Here is a 12,813-nt window from a genome sequence, read left to right as displayed (position 1 = left end):
ATGTTATGTAGAAGCCACTTCCAGCTGTTTGAAAACGGTGGGGATCCACCGATACAGTGAGGCATTGTCCTCATACAACAACGTAATGGCACATTGTTCCTTCTTGTGGAGAGCTTGGATCTCCGCGATCTGTACAGTCATTAACTGACAACTCTCCTGTAACTCGGCAGCAGCAGCAGAAACGCCTGTCGAATTCTTCTACTCAACGGACTGATATGCCTTCCGCATCGAGGCGGATCGATAGCCAACACTGTCGCCTCTACGCGGACGGCAGGACTGATGCAGATATCTTTGTGTGGTGTGACCCGCCGGCATCACAAAACACACGACCGGGTGCAGTAGATTGAACAGGAGAGTGTGGCGGTCTAACTAGTTCACTAAATCATGCATTACAGATGGTTCAAATGGCTCTGACCCTTATGGGACTCAACTGCTGTGGTCATTAGTCCCCTAGAACTTAGAACTACTTAAACCTAACTAACCTAAGGACATCACACACATCCATGCCCTAGCCAGGATTCGAACCTGCGACCGTAGCAGTCGCACGGTTCCGGACTGCGCGCCTAGAACCGCGAGACCACCGCGGCCGGCCTGCATTACAGAGAAATGATGTAAGAAAGCAGTGCCCAAGATAGCATGCTAACATCCGCCCCAACGTAGTACATTTATGGCGGAAATTATGATCTGAATCCAGAACCAAATTTATCCTTTCAGCCGCGCCAGTGGCCGCGGAGTCTTGGGCGCCATGTCACGGATTGCGCGGCCCATTCCGCCGGAGATTCGAGTCATCTCTCGGGCATGGGTGTGTGTGTTGTTCTTCGCATAAGTTGGTTTAAGTAGTGTGTAAGTCTGGGGACCGATGACCTCAGTAGTTTGGTCCCTTAGAAATTCACACACATTTGACAATTTATCCTTTCAAATGTTGCAGTTGGCGAATTGTTAAGGAAAAGGTCACTGTTTAGTTTGTCATTCACAATAAGTCTAGCCAAACCCGTCATTGCAGAAACTGTATCGGTTCGCATTGGTTGTAGGCGCTTCAACTGGCGGAGACGAGTGAGTGAGCCTACTACCACTCGCCCTTGGAGTTTGGGTAGACACATGACATGGAACATTTTCTTTCAGCCTTACCAAAACGTCGCTGAAAACCGACACCATTTGCCGCCCTGATTCCCAAGCGCGGGCGCACGACTTGCCTCTTCCTGCTTCTGAAATCTTGCGTTGAGGCGAGCTAATTCATCGACTAAGTTGTTCATAGATGGCTCCGGTGTCGGCCTGTGAGACGGTGGCGTTGTAATGCATAGTACGGTAGCAACCGAACCAACTGCCCATGATATGCGTGGTTCGGGGCCGACCGCCATATTTGCTTGCGAGTTCATCTTCAGGCAGATCTGTGAAGGCTGATAAGATAGCCCGAACATGCTGAGTTGAACGACGGAACCAAAACAGTTTGAGAGATTGTTGAGACAGTAGGCTCCGTCCAGGTAGTGCAGATGGCGAACGGACCACTTGGGATGGGATTCGACTGGCACTCGCTTCGCTGTCAACGATCTTATGCAACCGTGATTCTGGCGGCAACACAAAACGTTGCAAAACTGCTTCATTTAGAACTTGCGAAAGACTGGCACTTGTGCAATAACTGCCGTGAACTGTCACATATCCGACATAATGTCGAGCAAAAGGAAGATGGCTTCTACTTACGTCAACCACAACTGAGTAATGGTAGGCCAAAAGAGGTGGGGGGATCCTGACTTTCCTGTTGCCCATCTGATTGCCGTTTCTTGCAGTCGCCACACGTGTCGTAGTAGAATCTTGCTGATGAGTCTCAGGTTCTTCTTTTAGAGAAGTGGATCTGCTGAAGCCGCATTGCAAACAGGTTACAGCAATACATTTGCAGAAGATATTCGTCAAGTTCGATGTCATCACTGTGGCAAATGCATTATTTCCTCTTCAATAAAAGGATATACGCTGGACGTGAATGCACTGTATACTTTACTCTCAGAATTCATATGTATTAACTGAAACGCGTAAATGCACAGTACAATGCAAACATAGAACCAAACTCGGGCACCATAGAACCATGGAGACAAAGATAACATACAATTTTACGAAAGATCATTAAACTTTAATGCTCACACTGTTTCGACTTGTGTCGATCTTATTGTCTGACGTCGCCACAGCACTACCCCCAAAAGATAACACCCCTAATAAAGAGACAATAATACACAACTGACTGCAGAACATGAATATCCGCAGGGAGACTTCGGGAGATACGAACAACATAAAATTCCAAATCAGGAAAGGCTACTGTGCAGGAAACTGTACGCAATGACAGGAAATGCGGGCTCCAAAATCCGTTGAAAATCAAACCAGCGAACTTACGCAGTCTACGTCCGACTCCATGTTATGTTAACACGAAAAGGGAAACAGTTGTTGTCGGAGCGTGGAAAAAGAAACGCAAAGCGCTGACGTTAATGTCTAGAATAAGTCATCCTCAAGCAAAACTGTCATTCCATCTATAAAGAGTGAAAAAACGACATCTATCATTTACTCGTTATGAACACAATATGTCTGCTGCTGACGCATTGTCAATAAAAGCGAAGAGCTTTTCAACCTTCAGTACACTTAAGAGCGAACCTGAACGAACAACAGGTTCACCAAGCCGAGCCTAGTGCTGAGATTCTATGCAGCGCTGGTGCAAAGTGTTATTAATTTAGCCACTGCCGTTTTCATACGAACAACGCCTCTAGGCTACCACAAAGTTCGTATGAAAATTATCGAGTTGCAGTGCAACGCACAGATGGGCAGACGGTTGTAGAATTTGCCGATGCTATCCTACGCTGCTGATGTATAACGCCAAACTAACACTACGTCGCATGATAGCCCAGACTTAATTTTTGCCTGTCAATGACTTACTCGACAGTGCGTGAACAGTATCAACACCCCTACACCCCATATACGACACAGACCCATTACATGTCAATTAATCGCAGCCAAATGCACTATGGTTGTATTTTTCTACCATCATCATCAGTGTTCTGCCTAAAGGCAGGTTTACGCATGGTAGTTCTCCAGGCTGTCCGGTCTACTGCCATCCTCTTCAGGTCTGCATAATTTCCTCTTCCCTTTATGTCGTACATCACCTTGTATCTCCTTCTTCCTCTCAGTCTTCTCCTACAAACCAATCCTTCCAAAGCATCTACTAGCAAGCACTCCCTTCTCAATGATTGTCCCAACCAGTTCTTTTCTCCTTCTCTTACAACCTTCAGCAGACATCTTCTCTCACCAACCCTTTTTCTACCAACAAGCTAATTTCTTCCGCAACAGACTGACTGTCACCCTGTTGTGGAGTCCGCCCCGGTAACTGTGTGGTCAGCGAGACGGATTGCCGTCGTACGGGCTCGGGTTCGATTCCCGGATGGGTTGGAGATTTTCTCCGCTCATGGACTGGGTGTTGTGTTGTCTTCATCATCGTTTCATCCCCATCCGGCGCGCAGGTCGCCCAATGTGGCGCCGAATGTAATAAGACCTACAATTATATCAACAAGGCGGTCGGACCTGCCCCACAAAGGGCCTCCCGACCAATGTCACCAAACGCTCATTTCTATTACCCTGTTGTGGAGACGAGAAACAAGTGCTACGGTTTACCACATCACCGTTCGCGCTCACTCCCTCTCCCACCCGCCAAAACCTCCGTGGACGTCTCATAATTTATGACAATGAACTGAAAATTATACCCACAAGGCGATTGAGTGATGATGGTGTAAACTTTCAGGAAAGATGGAGAAGAGTAGATGTATCAATTTGAGATAAGGGACCCTGGTCCGGAAACGACTGAGTCATTAGTCATAGCCAGCAGTTGTGGCCGAGCGGTTCTAGGCGCTACAGTCTGGAACCGCGCGACCGCTACGGTCGCATGTTCGAATCCTGCCTCAGGCAGGGATGTGTGTGATGTCATTAGGTTAGTTAGGTTTAAGTAGTTCTAAGTTCTAGGGGACTGGTGACCTCAGCAGTTAACTCCCATAGTGCTCAGAGCCAATGCGATAGTCATAAGCGAGAATCGTTCTGATACCTCCGACAGCGGACCTCTGCTACCTCAGGCTCTTTGCTTTGCACATTTTCAGAGGTGGTAGTATGGATAGTATGGACTAAAACAAGACAAAAATGTATAGTAAGCATGGGCTCTAAAGTCAGCACCAAGAAAACTTGTATATCTTTGCCACTGTGAAAGACATTTCTTCCACCGAACAAGGGTTCATAGCTTTTAAGTAACACAATATGGAAGGCAAAGAGGTTACAGTAAAACAAGTCCAATGCCAGAGCTTTCAGAACAATTTTCGCTTATAACTTTCGATTCGGTCGTTGCCGGACGAGGGCCCTTACTTCGCATCCATACAGTTACTTTTCTCCATTGTCCCTGAAAATTTATACCATCATCACAGAATCACGCTGTAGGTCTACATCTGCGTCCATTGTCATAAGTTATGAGACATCCACAGTGTGTGTGATGGATGGTGGTAGGCAGTGGACGTGAACAATGGTGTGGCAGACTGTAACACTTATTTCTCGCCTCCACGATGGGGTGAAGTCAGCTGCCAAAGAAATTAAGTTGTTGGCAGAAAGATGCAAGCATAGAGCATTTTGCTGCAATTACGTGGCGTACAACGGGGCTGTATTCTGTTTGGGATACGGAATTGTTGATGCTATTCACTCACAATTGAGCAATTGTTTCACAGGCAGAAATCAAGTCCGGGCTATAATCCGACTTAGTGGTAGTTTGGCGTTATGAATCAGCAGCTTATGGACAGCAGCGTATCCCAAGACATAAGGGAGATTTTTTGCTCTAAATAAAATACACATACCCTCTATTTTTTTTGTTGGACCTTAATAACTCACATTCTAAATATTATTAGCATTAAATTATGAGAACACGTGCCGACTCGATGCCAAACGTGGGACATGAAAATCTGTGATGAGTGTGTAAAGAAGGATTTTGGAACTTAATGTTTATTTGGTAAATAAAACGCTGATATGCCCAAATCGTGTTTATATACTGTTCAACATGTAAGAAATATTATTCTTTAAGTTTTCTTCTCAAAGACTGCTTTCTGAAATCAGAATAAATCTTTCGGTATTCTTGTATGCAATGTAACAAAAATTTCTTTTGTTTCTCCTCAATTGTGATTAAACCATGGAATTCTTGCGTCAACTTAACCGTTCTTTCGGCTGTTTGGTTCACTGCCCTGAGCGTTGAAACCTCTTTTCTGGCTTGTTGAAGTATTATTAGACCATGTGGTAGGACATTCGTTGAGAAAACTCATCAATTTTAAGACGATCGAACAAGGACTTTCTTCTGACTGGAATGAAGTCGTAGATGTTTCTTTCTGTAGTTAAAAAAGAGAAAGTGAGTAAACAAAAGTGTGATGTAAAAAGAAACCTAAAGAAACAGCTTCTATATTTATTTATTTACCTTACTATGTGATGGGAGGTAACGTTTACCGTGAGATGATAAATTATATTTCGTTAAGTTTTCAGTCATTTTATCTGAGTTTCTACACTTATGTTCATAAATTAAGTATAATGCTGATACATGGTGAAACAACGCTCTGGTGGGCGGTTTGCCGGTTTAAATCACCTCGGGGTATGCCATGCGGTGCATTTGACGTGCGGTGGCGCTGGGAGCAGTCCAACGCAGGGGTGTGTTGGTGCATGTCAGAGTACGGTGCAGTGAGTAAGTGTGCAGACGTTTACAGACTTGCTAATGGTGACTGTGTGTTGAAAATGGCTCAAAGAACACATATTGATGACGTTATGAGGGACAGAATACTAGGGCAACTGGCGGCTGGTCAAACACAGCAGGTCGTAGCACGGACCCTCCGTGTGCTAAAAAGTGTGATCTCAAGATTATGGCAACGATTCCAGGAGAAAGGAAACGTGTCCAGGTGCTATAGCACGGGACGTCCACAGTGTACAACACCACAAGAAGACCGATATCTCACCATCACTGCCCTCACACGGCCACAGAGTACTGCAGATAGCCTTGCTCGGGACCTTACCGCAGCCACTGGAACAGTTGTCTCCAGACACACAGTCTACAGACGACTGAACAGACATGGTTTATTCGTCCGGAGACCTACAAGAAGGATTTCACTGACCCCTGGTCACAGGAGAGCCCGTAAAGCCTGGTTTCAAGAACACAGTACATGGTCATTGGAACAGTGGTCCCAGGTTATGTTCACGGACGAGCCCAGATATAGTCTGAAGAGTGATTCTCGCCGAGTTTTCATCTGCCGTGAACCAGGAACCAGATACCAACCCCTTAATGTCCTTGAAAGGGACCTGTACGGAGGTCGTGGTTTGATGGTGTGGGATTGGATTATGATTGGTGCACGTACATCCCTGCATGTCTTTGATGGAAGAACTGTAACAGGTCAGGTGTATCGGGACGTCATTTTGCACCAGTATGTCCGCCTTTTCAGGGGTGCACTGGGTCCCACTTTCCTCCAGATGTATGATAACGCACGGCCCCACCAAGCTGCCATGGTGGAGGATTACCTTGAAACAGAAGATATCAGACGAATGGATTGGCCTGCCTGTTCTCCAGACCTAAACCCCATCGCGCACATCTGGGATGCTCTCGGTCGACGTACCGCTGCACGTCTTCGAACCCCTGGGACACTTCAGGAGCTCCGACAGGCACTGGTGAAAGAATGGGAGGCTACACCCCAGCAGCTGCTCGACCACCTGATCCAGAGTATGCCAACCCGTTGTGCGGCATGTGTACGTGCGCATGGTGATCGTATCTCATACTGATGTCGGGGTACACGCGCAGGAAATAGTGGCGTTTTGTAGCTCATGCGTTTCGGGATGGTATTCTCAACTCATCGCCAATACCGTGGACTTACAGACCAGTGTCGTGTGTGTTCCCTATGTGCCTATCCTGTTAGCGCCAATTTTGTGTATTGCCACGTTGTGTGGCACCACATTCTGCAGTTATCCCTAATTTATAAGCATGATTGTAGATCCGCGTCATCGTCAAATAGTGTCAAGACATAAACTTCATGTCAGATACCAAAAATGCTGGCCTATCTTCTGTAAAGCTGCTTTTGAAATGCTTTTATGAATTTTCATTTCATTTTATCACAGCACAAATCTTGGTAAGCTCTTTTACTACCAAATTAAGTCGGAGTCATGGCTTGTCATATGATTCCACGATGAACAGACAAACGTCTAACGCCGCTACCTTTTCTTTGCTCGTTATTTTGAACTGAGCACAATGTAATGATATTTTTAGTAAATAAATAACTCTCGCCATCCATCGAGCTTGGTGCATGGTATCTGGAGCTCGAATCTTAAATTTTCTCTGCGTATCTCTAAAAAAATCGCAGAAAGCACTACCAGCTACTGACAGTCACCTCTGACTATTTATTTGGTCAGTCCAGTTCAGCAAAACTCAAACAGATTTTCAGGTTCGGAAACAGTCCGTTTCACTGCCAGCTTTTCTTTATAGCACTGTATTTTATCTGAATCGACGCTTTTCAAGTTATCTCAGACGTTTTGAAGACTGGAACATCAGAATTCGTTGTCACCTGATTGACTCTTACTTCGAACACGCATTTTAACACCAATTCATACACATGACGGCAGCAAGCAAAACTGGATGACTCTGTCGGTTTAAGCAGTTTCTCTCTTCATTTATTTTTATTAATTGGCGAGTGCAATGTCAAGCAAATCATCCAACTTGTTGACAAAGTCTTGTCATCGCTACTCAAATACGCTTTGGTTTTATTGCGCATTTTTTGCAACTCCCCCAATCTTGATATAGGTTCACTAGTTTCTCCACACAATTAGGTAAAATGCTGGTAGGTATAGGCGCCTTTTCCCAAAAGATAGTACATTCACTAATAGTGAGATTTGCCCTTTCACTGATAGTAAAATTCACTTCACGGGTATTATAAAACAAAACTGCCGGAACTTGTTCATTAGTGAATTTTGCATTTGATGTTTCAGAATGTCTAATAAAACAACGCACTTTTTAGAACGTCAACGTAATTCCACTGACATGTTCACTAACTGACAACAATACGTTTACTAACAGTGTCACAAACACATTGACATGGGAGCGTACGTTTGCCTTATTTAGCAAGTACTGCAACCTGACATGTTTCATTCGGAAGTCGGCATGGACTTCTGATTTTCTAAATTTCTTAAATTTTACGAAGAATTTGTTTTGACTCGTACAAATAAATTAAGAGAGTTGCATTAAAAAAAACTTCCAATTTTTTTGGAACACCGTAATGGACTGCCTCGGCAAAATTTAGTATTCAGTGTGCCTAACATAGGAAGAACAGAAATCATTGTCACAGTTATTGCTTTATTGTATTTAATTTGCAGTCAGTGCACTTAAGTACACTCCTGGAAATTGAAATAAGAACACCGTGAATTCATTGTCCCAGGAAGGGGAAACTTCAAAGTCCGTCAACTGCACATACGGTTCACGTCCACGCTGTCGCGGCATGCTACCAGTGTTAAAGACTGCGATGGAGCTCCATATGCCACGGCAAACTGGCTGACACTGACGGCGGCGGTGCACAAATGCTGCGCAGCTAGCGCCATTCGACGGCCAACACCGCGGTTCCTGGTGTGTCCGCTGTGCCGTGTGTGTGATCATTGCTTGTACAGCCCTCTCGCAGTGTCTGAAGCAAGTATGGTGGGTCTGACACACCGGTGTCAATGTGTTCTTTTTTCCATTTCCAGGTGTGTATTATGAGTAACCACGCACTGGTTCCTGAAGCTAGTTACAGATAAGGCACATTACTTTTCGTATTCCGACCATCAGCGGCCGCGTCTTTTCGCCTTTGAGACGTCAGCCGTAATCACTTCCGAGCCTGCTCAAGACACACATCGGCTGGTAGTATAATTGAATATTGGCAATAACGCAGAATAAGTTTGGCAACTCTGTAACTGACAAGTTACTTCCTGGTTCGCACAGAATTATCCTGCTAAATTCACTTTATTTTATGTGTCATTACCATTGTGATTTTCGCTTAAGGTGGGACATAAGATTATCAATTTATGGTTTTGAAACCAGGAAAGTCATTCCACGTGAAAACTTCTACTAATCTCGCCTTTCACGTCGTGATTTATCTGTCCTAGCCACCACCGGAGCAATAAGTAATTAGTACTGAAGATTATCGTTAGTTCAGGTGTAATGTGATCGCCTGTCAAATCAAGGCTGTGTTGGCTTGCAACTGCATTCTCACTTAATATCACATTTTTAGCCGTTTTGTTACAGAGCTTCAAGCAGCCACATCAAAAATCAATAAGGAAATCTTAAGAAAAGTTCTCCTTCAAATATCTTCTAGCTTCTCTCAGAACCTCATAGTATAAGAGTGAAAAACTTATGAAACTGCACAATTGATTATGCCTCTTTCCACTTCTGTTGACATAACTTTTGGTTTTTGTGAATACACAGTTTTATCTATGAAATTTCACATTTCCACACTACTTAAGTATAGCGCAGGACAGCAAGTAAGCCGGCCGAGGTGGCCGAGCGGCTCTTGTTGCTATAGTCTGGAACTGCAAGACCGCTACGGTCGCAGGTTCGAATCCTGCCTCGGGCATAGATGTGTGTGATGTCCTTAGCTTAGTTAGGTTTAAGTAGTTCTAAGTTCTAGGGGACTGATGACGTCAGAAGTTAAGTCCCATAGTTCTCAGAGCCATTTGAACCATTTGACAGCAAGTAAACACGGACCGTTTAGAAGTCCAAAGCAAATAATATCTTTCTAGTTCTTGCTGATGCCGGCACACTCGTGTTACATATAATTCTTGTTTTATTAAAATAGATTACCGCCATAAGGTTATCATGGGAAGTTGTATTTCATTTGTATTAATTCAGTGCATATTTTAACAGCGTGTTCCATTAACTTATTGAACACAGCAGTAAACATTAATAAATCACCAAAAATATACTCCCTCACCATATCTAAAACAGTCTGACAACGCTCAGGTAGTTTACCGATTCCAAACCTGCAGAAACCTATTAGTTCTGAGTTAAAGAGGTCGGGAAACCGTGTCTGAAGTGTATTTTAATCTTAAAACGAATCTTCTTGACGGTTGTTCAATAACGAGCAGGAATGTTATGCTTATGAGAATATAAAACCAGAATAATAAGTGCTTTTCGGATGATTTCCCAAACAACGTTCTGGATAGTTCTGTTTTTGAAATCAGCAGATGTGTTTCCGTTTAGTAGTACACACGATGTAGTTTTGTCTGCCATTTTCCTTACACTGACACCGAAAGGTGCCTCAGTTGTTTGCGACAAATACCAGCTGCAATGAACACATCCCTGGGGAGCTCCTAGTGCACAGCACCATCTATCAACGGATGCAAAATACACTCCTGGAAATTGAAATAAGAACACCGTGAATTCATTGTCCCAGGAAGGGGAAACTTTATTGACACATTCCTGGGGTCAGATACATCACATGATCACACTGACAGAACCACAGGCACATAGACACAGGCAACAGAGCATGCACAATGTCGGCACTAGTACAGTGTATATCCACCTTTCGCAGCAATGAAGGCTGCTATTCTCCCATGGAGACGATCGTAGAGATGCTGGATGTAGTCCTGTGGAACGGCTTGCCATGCCACTTCCACCTGGCGCCTCAGTTGGACCAGCGTTCGTGCTGGACGTGCAGACTGCGTGAGACGACGCTTCATCCAGTCCCAAACATGCTCAATGGGGGACAGATCCGGAGATCTTGCTGGCCAGGGTAGTTGACTTACACCTTCTAGAGCACGTTGGGTGGCACAGGATACATGCGGACGTGCATTGTCCTGTTGGAACAGCAAGTTCCCTTGTCGGTCTAGGAATGGTAGAACGATGGGTTCGATGACGGTTTGGATGTACCGTGCACTATTCAGTGTCCCCTCGACGATCACCAGAGGTGTACGGCCAGTGTAGGAGATCGCTCCCCACACCATGATGCCGGGTGTTGGCCCTGTGTGCCTCGGTCGTATGCAGTCCTGATTGTGGCGCTCACCTGCACGGCGCCAAACACGCATACGACCATCATTGGCACCAAGGCAGAAGCGACTCTCATCGCTGAAGGCGACACGTCTCCATTCGTCCCTCCATTCACGCCTGTCGCGACACCACTGGAGGCGAACTGCACGATGTTGGGGCGTGAGCGGAAGACGGCCTAACGGTGTGCGGGACCGTAGCCCAGCTTCATGGAGACGGTTGCGAATGGTCCTCGCCGATACCCCAGGAGCAACAGTGTCCCTAATTTGCTGGGAAGTGGCGGTGCGGTCCCCTACGGCACTGCGTAGGATTCTACGGTCTTGGCGTGCATCCGTGCGTCGCTGCGGTCCGGTCCCAGGTCGACGGGCACGTGCACCTTCCGCCGACCACTGGCGACAACATCGATGTACTGTGGAGACCTCACGCCCCACGTGTTGAGCAATTCGGCGGTACGTCCACCCGGCCTCCCGCATGCCCACTATACGCCCTCGCTCAAAGTCCGTCAGCTGCACATACGGTTCACGTCCACGCTGTCGCGGCATTCTACCAGTGTTAAAGACTGCGATGGAGCTCCGTATGCCTCGGCAAACTGGCTGACACTGACGGCGGCGGTGCACAAATGCTGCGCAGCTAGCGCCATTCGACGGCCAACACCGCGGTTCCTGGTGTGTCCGCTGTGCCGTGCGTGTGATCATTGCTTGTACAGCCCTCTCGCAGTGTCCGGAGCAAGTATGGTGGGTCTGACACACCGGTGTCAATGTGTTCTTTTTTCCATTTCCAGGAGTGTATGTTTACAATGACCTTTGCTTGACCATATGTCCTCGTTGCGAATCAGTCGTTAATTTCTTCCTGAGTAGTTAACATAATGGGATAGTAACTCGCCACCAGTAACGATGTTGCATAGGAATGCTCAATGTATGAACAGATGGCGTTCAAACAAAAATGCAGTAACATCACTATTTGATTTTTGTTGCTTTGAACTGGGGCTTGGAGTGCTACTACATCAGACTTCTGAATTTTGTCTATTGAAAACAAATGTCGCACGACACTTAAATGGTCACATTTTATCACATACAGTCCATCACACGTGTCTACTATCGAGACTTCCTGATGTCGCTAATCATTCGCCCCAGGACGATCTTTCTTGAAACAAGAAAATCATTTTCTGACGTGTTTTCCCCAAAACGCACTCGCCTCACACACAATACAAAAATTCTGAGTTGCCTTTGCCGCCGTCAGCCCTCTAATAAATGTTGGATCATTTTCCTTTTGCGAGTATATTTTATACCCCTTGAACAATGTTCTTAAGTTTCAAGCACATATTGAATAAAGTGTGCGCAACCGTAGTTTGTAAGTAATTTACTTTTTTTTCATGTAGTTCAATAATTGTCACCTGTTTGTATGGAATGGAGTGGACTGGAACTTGATACTTCATATTCATGCCTGCCGGTGTGGCGGTTCTAGGCGCTTCAGTCTCAAACCCTGCCTCGGTCATGGATGTGTGTGATGTCCTTAGGTTTAAGTAGTTCTAAGTTGTAGGGGATTGATGACCTCAGATTTTAAGTCCCATAGTGCTCAGAGCCATTTTATATTCATATTGCGCAACACTTACCACTAGACCATGAGCAGAAACAACACCATAACAGCTCATGAAGAATGACAGTATTCCCTCCATACACTTCCACATCCTACAGTGCTGCCAGATCGTACATAGAGCTAGACTTAGCATTCTGAGAGGCTGCCGGTTATATTGGCTGCCTTTAGTGAATGACTCCGACTTACTC

This window comes from Schistocerca gregaria, chromosome X (assembly GCF_023897955.1).
Source record: "Schistocerca gregaria isolate iqSchGreg1 chromosome X, iqSchGreg1.2, whole genome shotgun sequence".
In the NCBI taxonomy this organism is placed as follows: Eukaryota; Metazoa; Arthropoda; class Insecta; order Orthoptera; family Acrididae; genus Schistocerca; species Schistocerca gregaria.
The sequence above is the reverse complement of the archived record's forward strand: the minus strand, read 5'-3'. Positions refer to the sequence as shown.